The 23,534-nt window shown below is 42.4% G+C and overlaps 1 long non-coding RNA gene across 4 annotated transcripts in view; it reads left to right on the top strand.

The window, feature by feature from the left end:
* Positions 1-23,534, top strand: part of LOC311100188 — a 73,209-nt gene that overhangs the window by 20,028 nt on the left and 29,647 nt on the right. For 2 of the 4 annotated variants that reach the window (XR_014609802.1, XR_014609803.1), the window contains one exon: positions 17,256-17,543. The exons of the other annotated variants lie outside the window; for them this stretch is intronic. This is a non-coding gene — a long non-coding RNA (uncharacterized lncRNA). Of the gene's footprint in view, positions 1-17,255; positions 17,544-23,534 lie in introns of those variants that run through there. 4 annotated transcript variants of the gene reach the window in all.

Here is a 23,534-nt window from a genome sequence, read left to right as displayed (position 1 = left end):
GTCCCCGTTTAATTCTCGAGGTCCTGATTCTTTCTCTCTCTCTCTGACTTAAAACATCCCTAATGCTTCTGAAACCTCAGTCTCCTTAAAACATCCCTAATACTTCTGAAACCTCAGTCTCCACACGCCCACTTGATTGACTTTTTGTCACTCTCCATCTGTCTCTTGTTTCGCTCCCTTTGCTCTCCTATTTCTCTTTCAATTCCTTTTCTCTCTGTGGTCGACTCCAACAAGCCCCCACTCCACTCCACCCCAACACACACACACACTTTCTCTCTCTCTCTTTGTGTCAGCTTTCGTCTTGTGGGTCCTTTCCCACACTGACCACAAGGCAATATTCCATTAGCTAGGCCTATATTGCAGATTTTACAATTGAAAGTGAGCGCAGCTCTTCCTTTAGCTCTTGAAAAGCTGCTAGTCATAAACCCACTCCCTTAATAACACCGCCACAAAGGCAATAACTTCACTTCAACGTTGAGACAACTTCGTATGTTTCTCGAAGATTCCCTTATTTTATTTTTTTCAGACAGCATGTACGCTGGAACAAATTCACACTCATATGGCTGCCTATGAGTCCTCCACTGAAGCCTGTAAGCTGTCTGACACTTTGGAAAATTGTATATCAAGAATTCTGGTGGCACTCTGTATTATTTCTGTAAAATTGAGAAAAGACGCTCGCTATAGTGACACCACCTCCTCCCACCTCAGCAAGATGAGCTGCACAGTGACAGGCCTGTACAATACGCTCTCATAGGTATTCTGGTGATCCACTTTGGTTTTTACCAATGCATCTCTCAGTGTGACAATAGTATTCACCTGAACCTGACTACACACTGGAACCTTTGTATTAGAGTATTAACAGAAATGCAGCATCCAAACTACTACCCAATGGGCACAGATGTCAATCCCACGTCTATTCCACGTTGGTTCAACGTAATTTAATTGAAACGACGTGGAAACAACGTTGATTCAACCAGTGTGTGCCCAGTGGGTATTGGACCCGTTCCGAAATGGACCTGGGGCTTTCCAACCCTGACCCGTTATGCATAAATACATTTTTAAAATAGAGAGACCCATTCCGAACGGACCCGAGGACAACTAGACCCCTTCCGTATAGACCTGGTCGGATCCAGACACGGTCCGATCCGATCCAAGTGAGTGAAGCAGCAGAAAATTAATTTTTTAAGCTACTTTATTAACCAGAGCTGATAAAGCGCGAGAGGATGGAGAGAAGTGCAGTTCTAGCAGGCGGGAAGGGGCCATACTGTGTGCGAGTGACCCTGGGAGGAGGGAGCAAGAGACTCGCGCTATAGTAGACTAATAGCTGCCATAGCTATCTATTTATCATCAAATATTATTACGCTGTAACTCTTGACTGCATCAAACGGGGAGAAGCTAGTTAAGATAGCTAACATTAGCTAGCTAGGCTAACTGAGGCTGCAGTGCATGCGCTTTCTCATCCTACAGTTACAAATAACAACAACTCCATTCAGAATATTAAGTAGCAGACTACCTGTTGGCTCTTGGTCGTTCCAGCCTATCCTTCTCCTTTAACTTTTAAATCCAGCATATTGATTCCATTTTCCATTGATTAGATATCTCCTAACTTTTGCCACACACGGAGCGAGGCTCTATGACTGTAGCCTATTGCCGCTTTGATGACTCATGATTGGCCAACAACAAGCTACACGCGCCACGCGCCACTCGTGAAAAGCAAGAGCAGCAGAATATATGATGAAATCATATCGGATCCGACACAAACCCGTGACATTATTTAGAATTATGGATCCGGATCCGCTCGGGTCCCAGATCGGGTCTCGGGTACATGTGGTTCCGTGAAGACCTCTAGTATGGAAACACACTAGACTGATAAATAAATAATTAGTGGTGGGACGTTTCATTCCCAAGCCTGGTCCAAATTTCACTCCGGCTATACGTGACAGAGAGCAAAAAAAAACATCCAGGAGACATAACAGTGCCACAGAACTCAATTTGAACCCTTCTGCGACATTTTCTGCACAACTGATCATCATAGTTAATTTCACAAACGAGACGAGAGAGCCTGAAGCATAGAGATGACGAGAGAGCCTGAAGCACAGAGATTATTTCTAAATGGCAGGAAAGAATTTGGGATGGGATGGAGGGAGGGAGGGAGAGAGGAATGAACCTGTCGAAGCTGCAGGAGGGACAGGTCTGTGTGCACATGGGCCTGTTTCTACTTGCCACACACACATACGCCTCCCGGCGCTGCTTTCCGGAAGGCCATCCACCTGCACCTGATCCAGTCTCATCTTCACAACAAACCGTATTTGAATGGGACTTATTTCATTCAGGCCTTTCTTTGTTGTTGTGAATACGATCTACTAATGTAATCCAATTAGGTGCGGTCCCCTGCCTTATCTCATTACGTTAAGCTCCCTGTGACGGCTCGTCTGCTGCTTAACACACATCATCCACTAAAACATGATTGATCGAGGGGTTGAATTGAAGGAATGATTGATTGGTCGGTTGGTAGAGAAAATATCCCCATATGGCAAGTAAAACACAATTGTGGGTATAATTTATTTAGGGTTCAGATGAAGGGCGTAATTTGAGGTAATCCACACACAGATGTCTCAGGGGGAAAACAGCTGGACGGGATGTGGGCTCAGTTACCTCGGAATAGCTCTCTAGTCTACACTCAGTCTACTGTCATATCCTCAAACTGCGGCTCAGAATGGGTCTCTCTGGAAAATGGTTGAGAAATAACCAGCTATAGAGGGTAACTGATGGAATCCAAGAAACCATTATTCTACACTGCTCAACTTATTTATGAGTACAGGAAAATTCACTTTGTGATTGGATGAATGCATGCTTCTTTCCCAGATACTTTATAACCAGGCACAGGGGAATACATAACTATTATCTACCACTTAGAAAAAATAAGAAAATAAAGACATCGTAAATATAAGAGTTTTATGAACACAACCTTTGAGTGTTGATCTGTCAGCGTTGTAAACATCAGCATTTGATCTATGTTTTTAACCCAAAAACCTGTAGTTCCCCAGAGGAGTAGAGGTAACGGAAGCCTCAGGGGACAAAATCCTTGAAAAGCAACTCACAACATCTGAAAGCCAAGCAAGCCAAATTAGCGCAAACATGCCAGCTCGCCTGTCATTAATTAGTGTTGATGATAAAAATTGCGGTCACAATGATATCCATCTGATAGTGCAGCTGGAAGGCATGCAAACTGTCTCACATTTACACACAGCCCTGTTAAATCCTCCCTCTCTCTCTCTCTCTCTCTCTCTCTCTCTCTCTCTCTCTCTCTCTCTCTCTCTCTCTCTCTCTCTCTCTCTCTCTCTCTCTCTCTCTCTCTCTCTCTCTCTCTCTCTCTCTCTCTCTCTCTCTCTCTCTCTCTCTCTCTCTCTCCCTCTTTCTCTTCATCACTGTATCTCCTCTCTCATCCCTCCATGTTCATCTTCAGCTTGATCCTGTCCTCTACTTTTTATTTTTATTTCTGCCTCCCTCTAATCTGCTGCTGCATTGTGTGGTGGCTTTAATATGAAGTGTCGGACAAGCACTGCCTCTCTGTACTGTAATAATCCCAGATTACACATAGCTATTGAGTGTATGTGTTTATGTGTGTGTGTGCGTTTTACAAGTGGGAACTCACGTGGGTGTGTTTCTGGGCACAACTGTAACAATTTTTTTGTATTAATGTGTGTGAGTGAGTGAGAGGAGAGGAGAGGAGAGGAGAGGAGAGGAGAGGAGAGGAGAGGAGAGGAGAGGAGAGGAGAGGAGAGGAGAGGAGAGGAGAGGAGAGGAGAGGAGAGGAGAGGAGAGGAGAGGAAGAGAGAGAGAGAGAGAGCATACATATCCATTTATGTGTGGGCACATGCATGGGCCTAATCTTGTACTATAATCTTGTCTGCTGCCACTCTACATTTGTGTAGCCATAATCTCATGTGTTTGCAATGGCTGGCATCTGTACTTTCATAATCTGGTGGAGAGGTCTGTAACCCAGCCCTCCAGAAAGCCCAGAGAGATCAGATCCATGTTTTTAATACTGTGGTTAAGCCCCTCCAGCCCCCTCACTAACATCAAACCAACCCAAATGTCAGGTCCCATTTGTGGAAGAGGGCTGAACATATCTCTGGGAATCTGAATCAACAGTCTGTCAGAATTGTGATATTAAAATCTTGCCATGAAGAGTTGATGAAATATAATGATCAGAACCAGACAGTCTGTGGAGATCATTCCTTATCAATACCTTTCCAGAGTTGTCTGCGGGTTTGTTCAATGAAACTTGCAACTGTATTCATGTGTGCTTTATGGCAGCAAGCTCAGTTTGATTTGAAGTACTTTACTCCAGGTGTTGATCACTTCAGATAAATTATGGGGCTTGAGGAAATTCTGCCTGAAATGATTCCAGCTGGTCCTAATAACTGAACGTTCAGTTCCTCTTTTCCTGTTATGTCGTTAAATCATTCTGTAGGCTAGCTGTTTGTTACAAATCTTTTACAAATCTGAAAAAAACATGTTATTGAGCTTTGCTTCTTGGTTTTTGTGTGAGCAACAGGTTAGTAAAGGTCTATTATGTTGCTGTGTTATATCAATAATTATAAACTGGGTGGTTCGAGCCTTGAATAATGATTAGCTAACAGCCATGGTATATCAGACCGTATACCATGGGTATAACAAAACATGTATTTTTACTTTATAATAGCAATAAGGCACCTCGGGGGTTTGTGATATATGGCCAATATACCACGGCTAAGGGCTGTGTCCTAGCACTCCGCGTTGTGTCGTGCTTAAGAATAGCCCTTAGCCGTGGTACAGTGGCTTGCGAAAGTATTCACCCCCCTTGGCATTTTTCCTATTTTGTTGCCTTACAACCTGGAATTAAAATTGACTTTTTGTGGGTTTGTTTCATTTGATTTACACAACATGCCTACCACTTTGAAGATGCAAAATAACAAACAAACAAACAAAAAAGAAGACAAAAAAACAGAAAACTTGAGAGTGCATAACTATTCACCCTGTATTTAGCGCAATCCATCATTCCTTCAAATTCTGACCAGTTTCCCAGTCCCTGCCGATGAAAAACATCCCCACAGCATGATGCTGCCACCACCATGCTTCACTGTGGGGATGGTGTTCTCGGGGTGATGAGAGGTGTTGGGTTTCCGCCAGACATAGCGTTTTCCTTGATGGCCAAAAAGCTTAATTTTAGTCTAATCTGACCAGAGTACCTTCTTCCATATGTTTGGGGAGTCTCCCACATGGCATTTGGCGAACACCAAACGCGTTTGCTTATTTTCTTTTTAAGCAATGGCTTTTTTCTGGCCACTCATCCGTAAAGCCCAGCTCTGTGGAGTGTACGGCTTAAAGTGGTCCTATGGACAGATACTCCAATCTCCGCTGTGGAGCTTTGCAGCTCCTTCAGGGTTATCTTTGGTGTCTTTGTTGCCTCTCTGATTAATGCCCTCCTTGCCTGGCCGTGAGTTTTGGTGGGCGGCCCTCTCTTGGCAGGTTTGTTGTGGTGCCATATTCTTTCCATTTTTTAAATAATGGATTTAAATGGTGCTCTGTGGGATGTTCAAAGTTTCTGATATTTTTTTATAACCCAACCCTGATCTGTACTTCTCCACAACTTTGTCCCTGACCTGTTTGGAGAGCCCCTTGATTAGTGGTGTTGCAGACTCTGGGCCTTTCAGAATAGGTGTATATATACTGAGATCATGTGACACTTAGATTGCACACAGGTGGACTTTATTTAACTAATTATGTGACTTCTGAAGGTAATTGGTTGCACCAGATCTTATTTAGGGGCTTCATAGCAAAGGGGGTGAATACATAAGCACGCACCACTTTTCCGTTATTTATGTTTTAGACTTTTTTGAAACAAGTAATTTTTTTCATTTCACTTCACCAATTTGGACTATTTTGTGTATGTCCATTACATGAAATCCAAATAAAAATCCATTTAAATTACAGGTTGTAATGCAACAAAATAGGAAAAACGCCAAGGGGGATGAATACTTTTGCAAGGCACTAGCCATATACCAAACCTCCTCGGGCCTTATTGTTTAAATGTCTTCCTCTTACTTTTTGTGGTCACTCGGGAGCATCTAAAATAGTATGCCATTATACAGTATTTCTTCTTATCTAGTCTCAAAACACTTGAGGGTTTCAGAGTAAAATGCAGAATTTCCACTTCAGGCCAACATGCACCGCTGATATGCATTTAGGCTAATTATGGAAATATATTCTCACCTCCGCAGCAGTAGTGATGGTTTGGTCATTGTAATGCACAGAAAACAAAACCCCACTCATTTTCATTAGCAACACTATATATCTTCCGAAAGTCTTCTTAAAACCAGCGCAGCGATCTGAAGAACTGTAAGTGTGACACACCAATTAAAAATAAACAACCAACAGCAGGTTCTGTTTTTAATCCTACCCTTAATCAACAGTAATTGTGCATTCTTCAAAAGTCTCATGTGACTTTCCTGGACCAATTAACTATATCTAAGGAATAACCTAAAAGGAGCTTTACTGTTCGACTTAAAGGACCTGAGATACTACATGCTGTACAGAATGGTCTGTACCATTCTAAAGTGATCTGAGCATGTGTTCCTTGTGTAAGTTGTTGAATTAATGGGGTCAATGCTCTAAAGGGCTAGACCAGGAGAGCAGGGATTCAAATCGACTGTACTCTCTAATGTCGGGGCTTTATAGGAAGGAGACACTCGGCTCAGCCAGTGTGGTCTTAATATACTGAGTGCACTTTATCAATAATTAGAGTACTGAATCCAGTTACTATAATACAGTTGCTCAATAGGGTGCAGTGTATTTATTGTGAACTCTGACTGCATACATGACCGCATGTACGTAATACATATATGTATGCTCCATTAAGTGTGTACAGTTTGAGTGTGTGAGAAAAAGGAGAGTGAGTGAGCGATAGAGAGCTGTGTATGAATTAGTTATGTTCTATGTGTATGTCTCTGGGAGTTGGCAAATGTCTGTACTTGTGCTGGCATGTCCACTGTGCCCTACTGGCTGCCAGCTGTCACTGAGTGAGAGAAGAGGATTGAGGATGGAGGAGAAGAGAAGAGAGGGATAGAGGGAGGGGTGTCAATGTGAAGACACAAACCCTAAATCTCTCGTTCTCTCTTTCCTCTCATTTTTCACCTTCCTGATGACATCAGCAACATGGCTACTCAGAGGCAGATAGTAGAGAGAGAGACAGACAGACAGACAGACAGACAGACAGACAGACAGACAGACAGACAGACAGACAGACAGACAGACAGACAGACAGACAGAGAGAACATTCACAACAGATAAAAATAGGGAAGAGATTATGAGAGGAAGAGAGAGAAAGGGGGGAGAATAGTTTGACAGAAAGTTGCAACTGCCTATTACTGCTAATGCTAATGTAAGTACGTGGTAAGGAATTATTATCCATGGACACTGCGACTTCAGATATGTCTCAAGGTTTAATTAGAGCAAGCTACACAACTTCAGGGGACAAATAAAATAGAAGGAGAAATCACGTGAACAGAGAGCTGGCACCTGTTATGGCACCAAACCCTAAACTGAAGAGATATCCCAGAAACCCCTGATCTTTATACCCAGAGCAACAGCATCCGGTATCACAATGAAGTTCATCCAATAGCGGTCCCACACTAACAATACTGAACATTGAGTAGTAATGTAATTAGCATATCATAGTACTGGTAAATGCAGATGCTGATTAAAGTGTCAGCTATGTTCATGTATGCAGAGGGACTCAGTGACATTTAAATATAATATGCTATCATTCATTATGCACACATTTGCATCACTGTGTTTGCATGGGGAACTTCGTGTTCAACCTCTCTCCGTTAAAGTGCCCATATTCAGATGACTTCACTGATTAATAAGGATAAACTGTCCAAGAATAAATGTGGTTCCACTCTCTGTATAAATAGAAAATTCCAGGATTCTCTAATAGCCCCAAATGACACCAGGAAAAGTCAGCCATAATAACAGAGCTAAAATGGGAGGAATTTATATTCAGAGTCGGAGAGTTAAGAAAGGTACATTTGCATGAAAAATCAAGACCCATTCCCAAAGCGATTCATTCATTCCTGCGTGCCTCCAGCCCCATTCTAGTATACTCCATTTAGCGAAGGAAGGAAGGAAAGAGTGTGATTGATCGCTCATAATGGTGCCTGCTGTTCTGCCACTCAATGGATGAGGTGCTATACTTAAGCCATTGTCAATACCTGGGGAATTTACCATCCTCCAACAGCCATAAATGATGCAAGTGACCATCTATGGAGGAACAGACAGAAGTAAAGGGAGAGAGAGGAGAGAGGGAAGGACATAGAGCAAATGAGAATGAGAGAAATGGAGAAGGTAGGCTGATGGGGGTCCAGTAGAGAGAAGGGGCTCATGGGGGAATTCAGCCTCAAAAAGACTAGAAAAATCATTACACTGCAACTAATACATCTACAGGCATTTAGAGCTGCTCTGTTGTGATGGAAAACCTTAAGAACAACCTAAGCTCTCACCACACACCACGTAAAAATGTCAAGGAAAAGCAATCTCACAAAGAATGAGTTCCTCGATGGCCTGTATGTATCCCTGTTTTCCAAAGCTAAACCTGTTGGGGCCAGTGTCAGTCAATCTCCCAGATGTGTTGCTGTAGGAAATAACACACGTTTTTGAGTAAAGGGGTGGGACTAGGGTTGCAAAAGTCCGATAACTTTCCCAAAATTCCCAGGTTTTCCAGAATTCCCGGTGGCGGAATCTTGGATTTTCTGCTTATTCCATCCCTAATCCAGGAAGTATTCAACTGGGATTTCTGGAAAACTGGGGAATTTTGGGAAAGTTACTGGAATTTTGCCACCCTAGGTGGGACTGACACTGAGCAGAGGATATATGGTGTGAGGCTGAAATACATTATATATACAAAAGTATGTGGACACCCCTTCAAATTAGTGGATTTGGCTATTTCAGCCACACTCGTTGCTAACATGTGTATAAAACCAAGCACACCACCATGCAATCTCCATAGACAAACATTGGCCGTAGAATGGCCTTACTGAAGAGCTGCCTCTGGAAGCAACGTCAGCACAATAACTGTTTGTCTGGAGCTTCATGAAATGGGTTTCCATGGCTGAGCAGCCGCACACAAACCTAAAATCACCATGCGCAATGCCAAGCGTCGACTGGAGTGGTGTAAAGCTCGCAGCCATTGGACTCTGGAGCAGTGGAAACGCGTTCTATGGAGTGATGAATCACGCTTCACTATCTGGCAGTCCAACAGACTAATGCATAGTGCCAACTGTAAAATTTGGTAGAGGAGGAATAATGGTCTGGGGCTGTTTTTCATGGTTCGGGCTAGGCCCCTTAGTTCCAGTGAAGATACATCTTAATGCTACAGCATACAATGACATTCTAGACGATTCTGTGTTCCAACTTTGTGGCAACAGTTTGGGGAAGGCCCTTTCCTCTTTCAGCATGACAATGCCCGTGTGCACAAAGCAAGGTCCATACAGAAATGGTTTGTCGAGAACAGTGTGGAAGAACTTGACTGGCCTGCACAGAGCCCTGACCTCAACCCCATCGAACACCTTTGGGATGAATTGGAACGCCGACTGCGAGCCAGGCCTAATTGCCCAACATCAGTGCCCGACCTCATTAATGCTCTTGTGGCTGAATGGAAGCAAGTCCCTGCAGCAATGTTCCAACATCTAGTGGAAAGCCTTCCCAGAAGAGTGGAGGATGTTATAGCAGCAAGGGGGGGCCTAATCCATTTTAATGCCCATGATTTTGGAATGAGATGTTCAATGAGCAGGTGTCCACATACTTTTGGTAATGTAGTATATATATGGGCTGTAATCTTTAAACCACAAGTGAGTCTGCAGAATCCAAGGGATAGCCCTAAGGCTTATATTCCAATGGTATTTATCATCATTACACATTGATATTTCAGTTAGTTGGTTTAGTCAAGCAATTGAAATATTTATATTTGGGCTGTTGCTGGCCTGAACACTTGTAAGTGGGATATTCTAAAGGTGCTATGTGCCAGGTCGTCGAGCCTTTCAACCTTTACTGGTACCCCCATAGGGCCTGTCATAGAGGGGAGAGTGCCTAAAAGAATACAACAGTATCACAGAAAATGTGTGCCACAACCAACTTCATCGTCACCAAGGGTTACAGCACCCTGGTTGACTGTCTTCTCTGCTAATGTGCCGCATTAATAAATAAAAAAAACGCGCAAACATAAACACACAAGCAGAATTTGTCACACACAGGTAAGTAACCGCTCTCCACTATCCCAACTTGTTCGTGCGGCCATTACCCCCTGTATAGGCAAAATTAAATGTAATTTAAACGTTCTATAGGCTATTTAGGTGTGCGTGAATTTGAAATCGAAAATGCTTCCATCAATTGATCCTCTGGTATAATTATTTAGTTAGTCAATGGAACAAGCATACGTTTTGAAAAAATCGCTTGATTTGTTTTGGTAAAATGCGAAACCAAGTGGCTCACCACATTTACTGCATTTGTGCATTTAGTAGCCTAGCCTACTTTATCAAGACCGTAGCTTTGACTTGTCAAGACTGTGTGCAAGCAAGCCTCACCCAAACTGATGCACAATTAAATAAGTGCAATAGCTAGGCTACTAACAATCCTCCCCTGGCAAAACGATCAACATTCACCTTACCGCCTTTACAGTCGTCTTTTTCTCCAAGGCTTTCTTTCTTGCGCCTCTCAGAGCGTTGTTCAGGCAATTTGCAGGTTCGTCCCGATGCCCTCCAGAAGCAGACGAAACTACAAAATCGCCCTTGCTTGTAGTTCCAAATTAAGTCGCCAGCGTCAAGTGTGGATCAGTCACTCACCATCATTATAATAATGTGCTGCCAAGTCTCTCTAGCTCTCTCTCTCTTAGCAACCTACATCCCTCTGCGCTTTTCAAATATCCTCCCGCTGCGACATAGCCTACAGTAAATGTGCAATCATAACCGAAATAAATTAAATAGGCTATGCCAAGACAGCTGGACCGCTCTGATCAACTTGTGCGTTAGGTTATAAGAATTTGTGATTAATCATTATCCATCTTCACTCCCTATTTCATTTTCCTCTAAATTCTCAGGACCCGCAATTTTTCGAAGGCATAGCCTAAATTGTACTGAAACGTGATGTATTTACCCTCTTCATCTCTATGCACTGACCATTGGCGCTGACGCTAGCTGGTAAGGGTTTCGGGGATATAAAGCGTGAGAATAGGATGGAAGGGGTGCTGAAGGAAAGCAAGTGAGACTGACTGCTGTTGCGAGGATTGGGTGGTCAAAGGAGAGAGGGGACTTTTTATGTGCCTGAAAAGAGATGTGACCTCTCGCTCTCTCTCGATGTCTCTCTCTCTCTCGATGTCTCTCTCTCTCTCTCTCTCTCTCTCTCTCTCTCTCTCTCTCTCTCGCTCTCTCTCGATGTCTCTCTCTCTCTCTCTCTCTCTCTCTAACATGAAAATACATGTCAAATGTGGTTAATCATTCCCATATCTAGTCTTTTTTTCTCTCACATAGACCTACACTCTAAAAAGAAAAGGTTCCTGGAGTATCCTTTAGGGGATCTTCAAATTGAAACTGTGGGGGAACCCCTTTAAGTTCTTGGAAGAACCCTTTTAATGGATCCTCAAATAACCTTTTGAATAAACTTTTGGGGTTAATTTTTTAACAACCCTCCCCTCCCCTCCCCTATTATTATTATTAATAATAATAATACACATAACAATAATAACAATAACAACAACAACACAATATTTTAGTTCTCAGTGTTTATTATGATTTTAGTGGCAAAGCAGAATAAAAAATCAAAATATGAGGTAAACTCCCAGCAGAGCCCCAAGTCCAATGGGTATATCCTCCTGCATGTTGATGTTCTCCGTATCCATAGCCAGAATGGTTTTGCAGTGCATGATGATTGAACAGGTTTCCTGTTATATTCATCAGAGGTGTAGGGAGGGTGAAGTCTGTGAATCCAAAAAATAGTAATTATACAGATGATTAACAAAACATGCACACAACAGAATTCATATCTTGTTTTTTTGTGGTGAACGTGAATGAAATAAAACTGTTTTGATAATGGTTTTCATACATATACCTTGTCCATAATGTAGAGGCCTATGGAATATTCATTGAAGAGTTAATAATAATAATAAATAATAATATGCCATTTAGAGTTAAGGAAGGAGGATAGTAAATGTGATCTGCATAACATACCAATACCAATTGACATACCTTTGTATGCCTCCTTGTCTCTATACCTGCAGACACAAAAGTGAGCAGTTCAGTCATCTGCCCCCAATACAGATAGCCTTCAACATATTCTTATAGCCTACATATTCATACCTCTTTGTTGATTGATATCTGTGGAATTGTGTCCATTTTCTGTTTTAGAAAGATTTGCACAAATATGAAAAGATAGATGGTATCATCATAAAACAATATCAATTTAGATCATACAAGGGACAAACCTTACCTTAAATTGAGGAGATCTTTACATTTTTCAGTTAAGTGCCTGTACCTGCTGTCCTTTCAAATCCAAATGTTTCAGTTGGGCATTTAGGTTCCTGCAAGAACCCCCACCAACTAAGGAGGTCCCTCGATGAACCCCACCTCCTATGGGGTTCATGGAAGAACCTTTTTGGGGCCATTTTCAGTGCCAGGAACCCTACGGTTATTCAAAGATCTTTGAGGATCTTAGAAGAACCCTTGTTGAACCCCTAATTTTTAGAGTGTAGATTATTTATTTAAGTGTGTGTACTTGAGTAAAGTTTGCGTCTGCTGTTTTCAGAAGGAAATTACAAAAAATACACTAATTGAAAACATGCACACCATAATATCTTGTTCATTCTAACCACAATGCCCTATTTTCCTTTCAAAATAATAAAATACTAACTTCACATTGTAGGCATAGCTTTCAACCATCTAGTCATGTCAGATCAGTAATTAGCCTACAACAAGAAAGAGAGGAAGAGCTTAAGAAGGGAAGAGTGCAGTTTGAGAGTATTGGAACAGGACAGGGCCATTTTGGATGATGAATGTGGATGATAGATTCACTAACATGGCGGTCAGTCAAAGCTGGAACAGGGTGTTTTCTAGGTTAACGGAGAGGTTGAACATCTGTTGCAGTCCACTGATTGGGGTGGACCTCAGAACACCTAAGACTGTTTGGCTCACAGGGTGGGTTTAGCCTCACAGCACAACATGATATCATTGGAAAACGTCATCCTGTGATGTTTTTGTAAAAAGATAAGTTTCACAACATATGATGGTTATGTCAATACATTGCATTCAATGGGGAAAGATTTGTGTTAACCAATTGAAACTTCACATCAATATATTGCAGTCAATGGGAAAAGATGAGTGTCACATGGTTGATGCTTATGTCAGTACATAGACAAAAAGTCAAAAAGTCTCTCTCTCTCTCTCTCTCTCTCTCTCTCTCTCTCTCTCTCTCTCTCTCTCTCTCTCTCTCTCTCTCTCTCTCTCTCTCTCTCTCTCCCATTTCGCACTTTCTCCCTCCTCTCTCCCTCCTCGCTCCCACCTCCATCTCTCGCCTAGATAGACCCACTCACAGACAGACAGAGAGACAGGCAGGCAAACTTTAAACTCAACCCTAAACCTAACCCTAACCCCAACCCTAGCTTCATGTCCACATCCCTGCTCAAACCTTACTCTAACCTCAACCCTAAACCTGACCCTAACCCTAACCCTAGCTTCATATCCACATCCCGGCTCAACCCTAACCATAACCCTAACCCTAGGTTCGTCTCCACATCTTGGATCAACACTAACCCTAACCCTAACCCTCCACATCTTGGCTCAGCTCAACCTTAACCCTAACCCTTAGTGTTGAGGTTGGAGTTAGGGTTGAGCCGGAAGTGGACATGAAGCTAGGGTTAGGGTTTAGGGTTGAGCCAGGATGTGGACATTAAGCTGGGTTAGGGTCAGGGTCAGGGTTAGGCTAGGGTTAGGGTTAGGGTTAGGTTTATGTCCTGCCTGCCTGCCTGCGTCCCTGTCTGTCTGCCTTTTGTGTGTCCTGTCTGTCTGCCTGCCTGCTTGCCTCCCTGCTTGCCTCCCTGCTTGCAACTCAATACTAGGAAGGTGATCCTAATGTTTGGTATACTCAGTGTAATCTTCAACCCTGTGACACTCATATTTTCTCATTGACTGCAACGTATTGACATAAACATGATTGACATAAATGCTTATCTTTTTGCATAAATATCACAGGATGACGTTTTTAGGCAGATAATAGACTGCACAGCAACGTGTGTGTTGTGAACCCCACAGGTAGCAGCATGCTCAGAACAATGTTTTTGATTTTATATATATTTTTACAGTTAAGTCAATGTTTTATTACCTGATACATCGCCAATGGTAGATGGGCTGGTTTTCTATTTTATCACACAGTGTGATTGGATGAGGTGCAGAGGCAATCTTTCCCTCCAGCCCAGACAGTGTGACTGCCTTCAACTTGAGAGAGGGCAATTTTGATGCAATTTGTCTGGAGATAAGATAGCATTCCTAAAATGTCCTTAGGGCATATTGCATAGCATACTGTTGCTGCTGTAGTCTATGACTCATTTCCTATAATATAGCGTCATCAGATATTCCATGAATAATTACAACACAGCATTGTTATGCAACATTAAAATGCAATAATAACATTTAGAGATTAAACACATATGACAAGATCAACGCACATACATTCTCAATACTACACTCATACAGTTTTAGGGATTTAATATGCATAGAATTAGAGTTAGTCGGATGGAATGCTCTGGTGGGTACATAAAATTCAAATAAAGTATGAGGAACTTGGTTTTAACCATTTATGACAAATTAGAGTCACAATGGGAAACTGTATCAGTGAATGTCATTTAAGTGTTCCTCCATTATAAAGCTTTGAAAATGTGTTTGAGTTGTTGGCTGTTGTAACCTAGAGTGATACACCTAATTTACAATTCTCCTCTGGATGCCCATCTATATTACAAGTCAAATGTAACCAGGGTTGGGTAGGTTACTCTCTAAATGTAATCCATTACAGTTACTAGTTACCTGTCCAAAATTGTAATCAGTAACGTAACTTTTGAACTGACCCAAACTCAGTGACATAATCGGATTACTTTCAGTTACTTTTGGATAACTTTCGACTTAAGATGCATTAGAAGAAGACAAAAAAGATCCATCAAACGCATTTGGTGTGTCATCATAGTGGTCTCATAGTGAATATAATATAATTGAGAAAACAGAAAGGTGTCATAATGTATTCTTTCACAAACATCCTTTCTGAATATAAAAGTAATCCAAGAAGTAATCATTGAGTGTCTGGAATCTGATTACAATATTTTAGGTGGTAACGTAACTGATTACAAGCTACAATTACATGTAATCCGTTTCTCCCCAACCCTGAATGTAACCAATGTAAAATGTACCCATAGCATATGAATGATTAACTGTATATGTGCTGCAAGCACCTACTGTTAGTATGTAGATAGAGTATGTCATAGGCTTGCCTAGTACAGTGCATTGGGAAAGTATTCAGACCCCTTGACTTTTTCCACATTTTGTTATGTTACAGCCTTATTCTAAAATGGATGAAATAACTTTTTTTTTCTCATCAATCTACACACAATACCCCATAATGACAAAGCGAAAACCGGTTTTTAGAAAATGTTGCACATTCATAAAAAATAAAAAACAGAAATACCTTTGCTATGAGACCCTTTGCTATGAGATTCAAAATTGAGCTCAGGTGCATCCTGTTTCCATTGATCATCCTTGAGATGTTTCTACAACTTGATTGGAGTCCACCTGTGGTAAATTCAATTGATTGGACATGATTTGGAAAGGCACACACCTGTCTATATAAGGTCCCACAGTTTACAGTGCATGTCAGAGCAAAAACCAAGCCATGAGGTCGAAGGAATTGTCTGTAGAGCTCCGAGACAGGATTGTGTCGAGGCACAGATCTGGGGAAGTGTACCAAAACATTTCTGCAGCATTGAAGGTCCCCAAGAACACAGTGGCCTCCATCATTCTTAAATGGAAGAAGTTTGGAACCACCAAGACTCTTCCTAGAGCTGGCCGCCCGGCCAAACTGAGCAATCAGGATGGTCACTCTGACAGAGCTCCAGAGTTCCTCTGTGGAGATGGGAGAACCTTACAGAAGGACAACCATCTCTGCAGCACTCCACCAATCAGGCCTTTATGGTAGTGGCCAGACGGAAGCCACTCCTCAGTAAAAGGCACATGACATCCCGCTTGGAGTTTGCCAAAGGGTACCTAAAGGACTCTCAGACCATGAGAAACAAGATTGTCTGGTCTGATGAAACCAAGATTGAACTCTTTGGCCTGAATGCCAAGCGTCACGTCTGGAGGAAAACTGGCACCATCCCTACGGTTAAGCATGGTGGTGGCAGCATCATGCTGTGGGGATGTTTTCCAGCGGCAGGGACTGTGAGACTAGTCAGGATCGAGGGAAAGATGAACGGAGCAAAGTACAGAGATCCTTGATGAAAACATGCTCAGGACCTCAGACTGGGGCAAAGGTTCACCTTCCAACAGGACAACGACCCTAAGCACACAGCCAAGACAATGCAGGAGTGGCTTCGGGACAAGTCTCTGAATGTCCTTGAGTGGCTCAGCCAGAGCCCGGACTTGAACACGATCGAACATCTCTGGAGAGACCTGAAAATAGCTGTGCAGCGACGCTCCCCATCCAACCTGACAGAACTTGAGAGGATCTGCGGAGAAGAATGGGAGAAACTCCCCAAATACAGGTGTGCCAAGCTTGTAGCGTCATACCCAAGAAGACTCAAGGCTGTAATTGCTGCCAAAGGTGCTTCAACAAAGTACTGAGTAAAGGGTCTGAATACTTATGTACATGTAATATTTCAGTTTTATATTTTTAATAAATGTGCAAAAAATTATAATAACCTGTTTTTGCTTTGTCATTATGGGGTATTGTGTGAAGATTGATGAGGGGGGATAAAACAATTTAATCAATTTTAGAATAAGGCTGTAACGTAACAAAATGTGGAAAAAGTCAAGGGGTCTGAATACTTTCCGAATGCACTGTATGTAGTCCAATTGGGAGATGTTCAGATACATCAGCCTGAGTGATTATATAAATGCATTTTTCTCTTATTTGCCTCCCTCTCTTTCTTTCCCTCACTTTTTGCATTTGTTTGTTTCTCTTTGCAGCATAGAGAAGAAGATACAGAGATAAAGATTGGCTATGGCACTTAATTGTTTTTCTTCCTGTTATGTCAGAACAATTAAAGAGTGGAATTGACAATGGCAAGCAATTAAACTGAGAGTGGTGGCAGCATCTGCAGAGGGAGGAAGAAAAGATGGATGGAAGAAAGGGGGCTAGGACTTGTAAATCTTACATCATAGCAGGAACATTTTGGTAATAGTCTCAATGGGCATGTAAACAAGGGAGAGAGAGTGAGAGAGACAGAGAGAGAGAGAGAGAGAGAGAGAGAGAGAGAGAGAGAGAGAGAGAGAGAGAGAGAGAGAGAGAGAGAGAGAGAATCTTACATCATAGCAGGAACATTTTTGGGACATGGGGCCTAAACAACAACCATCTAATATAATTGTTTTGAGCATCATCTAAGTAAAGTTAAGTGTAAATAAAGACAGTTTCATGGTTTAGCTGATTTTCTTATTTTCTGAAAATAAAAGTGTAACAGTGCATACTTTAACTTGTGTAAATGCGCACACTGTTGAGTACATTCAGACCCTTAGTCCATGCTGTGAGACAGTCTTCCATATCCAGGGTAATAGCAGCATCTCAACACATCCTTTCCCAGCCGTCAATCCATCATCTTCCTCTCTCTGTCTGTATATCTTTTTAGCTCTCTCTTTCAATCATTTTAACAATTTCTTACCTTTTTGCCAATTGTCAGTATTGCAGTGACAGAGTAAAGGGAGAGAGAGAGGTGCCTCCAGAGACAAATAAAGGCCTCTCCATAATTAACTCTACTTTGGGCCTCGCCATTGCCATGGCTACCTCCATCCCCAATATTTTTCAACAGTGTCTGACTGTGTATGTGCTTGGATAGTCCCTCCTCCTCTCTATCACACTCCCCACTCTTTTTTGCACACACACACACGTAGCCCGCCTATCATTTTAATAAGGATTCACAACTCAAACCTACATATTTGTAATTTAGCAGACGCTCTTATCCAGAGCGACTTACAGTAGCAATCAGGGGCACGTCAACATATTTTTCACCTAGTTGGCTCTGGGATTCAAACCAGCAACCTTTCAGTTACTGGCCCAACGCTCTTAACCACGAGGCTACCTGCTGCCCCAGCCTAGTCTTTGGACTCATGTAGGTTTGAATCTCAGCAAACCTCATATTGCACAGATGTAGGATCTTAATTTGATCACTCTTTTGTTGCAGATGAGCTTCGTGATTTACATAAATTCACTGAAAACCCACACTAACACACGGTTATATTAACAGTATTGCACTTCTCATGTAGCCTACTTTTGGCCAGCCGATAGCCTTACCACCGATCAAGCAACATTATGGACTAAACGGTAAAATCCTGTCGCTGCAGGATTATTTTGCTGTGACAGTATAGGTCAAATTAAGATCCTACATCTGTGAGTCTCCGCATGGGCTTTTTGAACTATACATGAGCATAACTTCAAAGCCAAATACAAATAATGATCATTATTATTCCACTGACACTGTAATAATGATAGTGATATTGCCCGTTGATGTTATATAGTAGTAACCATCTGTGGATAATCTCACTATCTCCTCTCTGCTACCTGGGTTACCATTGTTCATTTCTTACAAAGGGTCCATAGTGGACAAGGTGGCCATGCAAAGACCACATCAAAAGGACGACAGTAGATAAAGGATGACGTCAGTCCGTTTATTTCCATCTCTTTCATGTATCCCACTCTACATCTCATCTGGGGTTGTGATTGGGAAGTGTTCACCATGGGGGTGGAGGGCTACAGAGGCTGGGCATCCAATCAGAGCACCAGATACACTAGTCGCTGATTGGCTGGCAAAGGTACTGCAATTATGTGGATGGCCAGGGGTTCTTGATTACTGTAACACCCTTCCTCCCTGTCCAGGGACCTTTAATGACCGTGGTTAGGACACTGTGGTGATGTTCCTAAAGGACACGCTGTAAAGACAGCAGGAAAGGAAAGGGAAAGGGGGATACCTAGTCAGTTGTACAACCAGGGTTGATGATAGTGAATATCAACCTCTGCATGAATAGTGTAAATTAGTGCAAGTGTGATCAATGATGCATGAGCTGTCTTCATGTACGCCACAGTTACTGTGTGGTTTGCTCTGCTCCCCCCCCTTTGCTCTTTCATGTTATCCTGTCCTTTTAGCATGCATACTGGTGGTATCTACAAATGGCTCTGCCGGAGGTGCAATGGTGATGGTGTGTCTGATAGGGCACACCGTCATATAAATGTGCATTAGCGATGAATGAAAACATATACTGGGAGTGGGCCCTCTTTCAACAACAGCTCTATTTGTAGCTGTGTTTTGTGGTTTCACAATATTTGTATGTATGAGAGAGATAAAAGAGAAAGAGAGAGAGAAAGAGAGAGATAAAAGAGAAAGAGAGAGAGAAAGAGAGAGAGAAATAAAGAGAGAGAGAGAAAGAGAAAGAGAGAGAGAGAGAGAGGGAGAGAGAGAGAGAGAGAGAGCGAGAGAGAGCGAGCGCGAGAGAGAGCGAGCGCGAGAGAGAGAGAGAGAGCGAGAGAGAGAGAGAGAGCGAGAGAGAGAGAGAGAGAAATATAGTATGTGTGATGCATCTGTGCGTCAGCAACTTCCTTTGTGTGTCATGCAAGTGTAATTTATGGTGTGAAGTGTCCCGTATTTAAATATTCATTTATATCTGAGTGTTGACTCAGTTCTCTTTGGGGTGTTGTGCTGGTGTGTGAATGTGTGTGTGTGGGGTGGGGGGGCTGTTAAGTGCCTAGCTGTGCACTGATCAATACCAGTGATATATCTGCACTACTAATTCCTAATCATCAAAACCATCACTCTCCTCCTCCTCCTCCTCCTCCTCCTCCTCCTCCTCCTCCTCCTCCTCCTCCTTCTCCTCCTCCACCCCCTCCCACGCTTCTGTTTCTCTTTGACCTTCTCGCTTATACTTCTCTTAGCCTGTCAACTTAATTTTGCCGATAGATCAACAAACAATTTCAAACAAACTGCCTCTAGACAAAATAAGATTTCCACTTTTTCAAGATTGATTGTGCTTGCCTTTCATCATGCTATATTTTGCTACAGCAGATACACTGTTGCATTGGCAGATGCATTTGTTTGATTTCGCTGCTGGGAGTTTATCTTTGGAGCCCAGTGGTGGGAATAGTGTACACTGGCATGGTGGTCTCTCTGGGGAGAGCTGTGTGGTGCTCTGTAATGTGCCAGTAAGATAGTAGGTCAACTCATTGAAGAGGCATCTAAGAGCATGCTGCTCTTTTTCAGGACTGATATCTAGGAGGCAGTACCTATGCGATTTTGCACTGCAGGCTCAGTTTATCACCCGCCTGTGAACACAGTACAGTGACATTATTTCAATGTTTGCGATGGTCATTGTCAGTGGCTGTGACCATATTTTTCATAGCGAGTTCTGTTTCAGTTCCTGGCGTTACTGTGGCCAATTGAATATAGAATACAAGTAAGTATAGATTTCTGTTTCCATTTGTGACCCAGACTCTTGAAGTGCCTCAGAAATGTCATAATTATGTCACATTCACAGGCAGTACAGGCTTTCTAGTAACATGCAGTTTTACCAACCCATACACATTCAATTCCGACCGTATATATTTTTCAAGCTAACTCACTGATGGAGACAGAATGAGTATTCTCTGTTCAGAGGGAAAGTGATCAGAATTTAAACTGATGTTTCTATTGATGGAGCATGTACTTTATCAACAATACTAGTTTCAGTAATGCCTTGATGGTTGCTGGTCATGTACCTGTGCTTTTAGAGTAGGAGTGAAAAGTACATCATCCCTACATCTCTCTTTCCTTGTCCCCCCCCCCCCTCTCTCTCTCTCTCTCTCTCTCTCTCTCTCTCTCTCTCTCTCGTTCCTTCTCTCTCTCATGTCCTCCTGAGGTTTGCTGAGAGCAGACAAGCATAGAACCTTGGTGTTAATTATTGAGGGACTGAGAGAGAAGAGAGATAATTTCCAAGGGGATACAGTTTGCCTGATGGAGCGAGAGACAGGGGATGGGGAATGAAAGGTAGAGTGCGAGGAAAGAGAGAGAGTGTGTCAGAGAGCCAAAGTGAAGTTGTGATAAAACATCAGGAAAAGTCAGTAAGACATGTCAGCACCTAGAACTATTCAGCCAATGGAAATGTAGAAAGATGCGTAATATATCTGTATGTAACAGTCTCGCTTCCGTCCCTCTCCTCGCCCCTACCTGGGCTTGAACCAGGGACCCTCTGCACACATCGACAACAGTCACCCTCGAAGCACCGTTACCCGTCGCTCCACAAAAGCCACAGCCCTTGCAGAGCAAGGGAAACAACTACTTCAAGGTCTCAGAGCGAGTGACGTCACCGATTGAAACGCTACTAGCGCGCACCGCTAACTAGCTAGCCATTTCACACCGGTTACACTCACCCCCCTTTTGACCTCCTCCTTTTCCGCAGCAACCAGTGATCCGGGTCACGGCACCAATGTAACAGTCTTGCTTCCGTCCCTCTCCTCGCCCCTACCTGGGCTTGAACCAGGGACCCTCTGCACACTTCGACAACAGTCACCCTCGAAGCACCGTTACCCGTCGCTCTACAAAAGCCGCGGCCCTCGCAGAGCAAGGGAAACAACTACTTCAAGGTCAGAGCGAGTGACGTCACCGATTGAAACGCTACTAGTGCGCACCGCTAACTAGCTAGCCATTTCACACCGGTTACATGTACATGAAGAGTTTATTTCCAAAACGCTGTATCCACACATTTTTCACATTTCTTTTTTCACTAGAAATTATTGCTTATGGGTACCTTCATGTGTGTGTAAAATATGACTGTTCTCAGTTCTTTCTTAAAAATGTAGTTATTTGTCACATTTGACTGTGTAAAATCTAGCAGTAGGGGAGAATGGGGTAAGTTGAGCCAAAGGGGCAGTGGTGGAAAAAGTACTAAATTGTCTTACTTGAGTAAAAGTAAAGATACCTTAATAGAAAATGACTCAAGTAAAAGTGAAAGTCAACCAATAAAATACTACTTGAGTAAAACTCTAAAAGTATTTGGTTTTAAATATACTGAAGTATTAAAAGTAAATGGAATTGCTAAAATGTACTTAAGTATCAAAAGTAAAAGTAAAAGTATAAACCATTTCAAATTCCTTATTTTAGGCAAACCAGACGGCACAATTAAAAATAAAATGGAGAGCCAGGGGCACACTCCAACACTCAGACATAATTTACAAACAAAGCATTTGTGTTTAGTGAGTCTGCCAGATCAGAGGCAGTAGGGATGACCAGGGATGTTCTCTTGAATATGAATTACATTTACATTTTAGTCATTTAGCAGACGCTCTTATCCAGAGCGACTTACAGTTAGTGAATACATATATATATTTTTTTTATACTGGCCCCCCGTGGGAAACGAACCCACAACCCTGGCGTTGCAAACGCCATGCTCTATCAACTGAGCTACATCCCTGCCGGCCATTCCCTCCCCTACCCTGGACGACGCTGGGCCAATTGTGCGCCGCCCATGAGTCTCCCGGTCGCAGCCAGCTGCGACAGAGCCTGGATTCGAACCAGGATCTCTAGTGGCACAGTTAGCACTGCGATGCAGTGCCTTAGACCACTGCGCCACTCAGGAGACCAATTTTGGACCATTTTCCTGTCAAAATGTAACGAGTACTTTTGGGTGTCAGGGGAAATGTATGGAGTAAAAAGTACATTCTTTTCTTTAGGAATGTAGTAAAGTAAAAGTAAAAGTTCGCTAAAATATAAATAGTAAAGTAAAGTACAGATACCCCAAAAAATGACTTAAATAGTACTTTAAAGTATTTTTACTTAAGTACTTTACACCACTGCAAAGGGGTAAATTGAGCCACCCTTGTTTCTAGGAAACCATACAAAACATTTATAATTTGAGCAAATATTTAGGAACAGGTCATCATTTCATGGAGTCTGTGAAGAAAGAAACCACATGGAAAAAGTGGTAAACAAGTTAGGTCTAAAAAACGGATTTTGCCCAAAATGTGAGGTTTCTAAACCAAAGTAGTTCATTTTAAGATTGATCAATACATCAGTTGGGGTCTCTATAAGCGTCAATATGAGGCCCTAAACCTAGCATGAAAGTGCATCCTTGTACCTGTGTGGGCTAATATAGTCAAAATGTTTGCCTTGGGGTAAGTTGAGCCAATGGCCATGGGGTAAGATGAGCCCATGGTTGAACCAATGGCAAGTTGAGCAAATTGAAGTGTTTTCTTCCCAGGCGTAATGCAACGATATGAGGTAACAACAGGGC

This window comes from Coregonus lavaretus, assembly GCF_964263955.1.
Source record: "Coregonus lavaretus genome assembly, chromosome: 24".
Classification (NCBI taxonomy): Eukaryota; Metazoa; Chordata; class Actinopteri; order Salmoniformes; family Salmonidae; genus Coregonus; species Coregonus lavaretus.
This window is presented reverse-complemented; position numbering and strand designations above follow the sequence as displayed.